The sequence below is a fragment of the Giraffa tippelskirchi genome, chromosome 7 (genome assembly GCF_054371585.1).
Source record: "Giraffa tippelskirchi isolate mGirTip1 chromosome 7, T2T-mGirTip1v1.2.pri, whole genome shotgun sequence".
NCBI classification, from domain to species: Eukaryota; Metazoa; Chordata; class Mammalia; order Artiodactyla; family Giraffidae; genus Giraffa; species Giraffa tippelskirchi.
The window spans coordinates 6,054,698-6,056,329 of NC_137281.1; positions in this window are offsets into that span (position 1 = coordinate 6,054,698).

A 1,632-nucleotide genomic window follows, 5' to 3' on the forward strand; every position below is an offset into this window, starting at 1 on the left:
GTGCACATCCCTGACAATATGGTGATGACCCTTGACTGTCTCTCAGTCAGGGTTTGAGAGATGGTTGGTCTAAGTGGGTTGGGTTGCTGGGACTGAAATGCCCTGACTCTGTATTGTTCCTCCATTCCTGGGGTCCTAAGCCCACTTGCCTTCTTCTTACCACCTTCCAGAATTCTCCTTGGTTGTCTCTTGTGCCATTTTGGGGGTTTATAGTTGTGAACAGAGGGCAGAAGCTGGGAAAGGCAACAGGAACCATACAGCTTGCAAAGCCTAAATACTAAAGAAAGCTGAGGGCCGAAGAATTGATGCTTTTGAACTGTGGTGTTGGAGAAGACTCTTGAGAGTCCCTTGGACTACAAGGAGATCCAACTAGTCAAGCCTAAAGGAAATCAGTCCTAAATATTCATTGGAAGGACTGATGCTGAAGCTGAAGCTCCAATACTTTGGCCACCTGATGAAAAGAACTGACTCATTGGAAAAGACTCTGATGCTGGGAAAGACTGAAGGCAGGAGGAGAAGGGGACGACAGAGGATGAGATGGTTGAATGGCATCAACGACTGGATGGACATGAGTTTGGGTAAACTCCAGGAGTTGGTGATGGACAGGAAAGCCTGGCGTGCTGCAGACCATGGGGTTGCAAAGAGTTGGACACGACTGAACGACTGAGCGACTGAACTGAACTGAAGCCCACTTGCCTTCTTCTTACCACCTTCCAGAATTCTCCTTGGTTGTCTCTTGCACCATTTTGGGGGTTTATAGTTGTGAACAGAAGGAAGAAGCCAGGAAATGCAACAGGAACCATACAGCTTGAAAAGCCTAAATACTTACTATTTGTCCCTTTACCAAAAACTCTCCTGACTGCTGACCTGGAATATCAGGTCGAGAAGCTTGCAAATTATTCTGTTGGATTAAGGAGAGAGAACAGTCTTTTGGTTATGGTCAGCTCTAAGCTTTAGGAAATTCTCTAAATGGCATTATTTGATTTTGCCTATAGCAGGAGTAGTAGGAGGTAGGGAGGATAGAAAAGGAAGATTCAGGAATGGAGAGAGATGATGCTGGAGGTCAAGTCAGGGAAGAGATCCAAGGGAGAGTTTTGAGTAAGAGAGAGACTGACAAACGTAGCCGATGTGGTACCCAGGGACAGGACCAACCCAGCTTGGGGTGAAATGTGCAAACAAAATAATAATGTTGCCTACCATCAAGCCATCAGCCACAGCAGCCTGCCCTGCTGCTGTGTCCTGAGGAGAACTCAGGATGGAGAAAAACACAATACTGGCCCTAGATTATCAAAATGCATATTTAAGGAATAATTTCCAATGGACTCAGACTTTTGCATTCTCCCATACATAGAAAAGCACTAAAATCATTACCTTAAGGTATCTGATTTTTGTGATTAGTAGTGATCTTTTAATGTTCAGTTACACATTTGTTTTCAGCAAAAACGCCTATATATCCTGGCTCCTCCCTTACTTCTACAGAGCAGCTTCTGGGAGCTATCTGAAGGGCTATCTCCCAGGCTATAGTCCTCAGTAAGATCCCCAAATAAAACATAACTCACAACTTTTAGGCTGTGTGTGTTTTTGTGTGTGTTTTTTTTTCCAGTCAAAAGTCACAAAGTATCGAGACTTCTG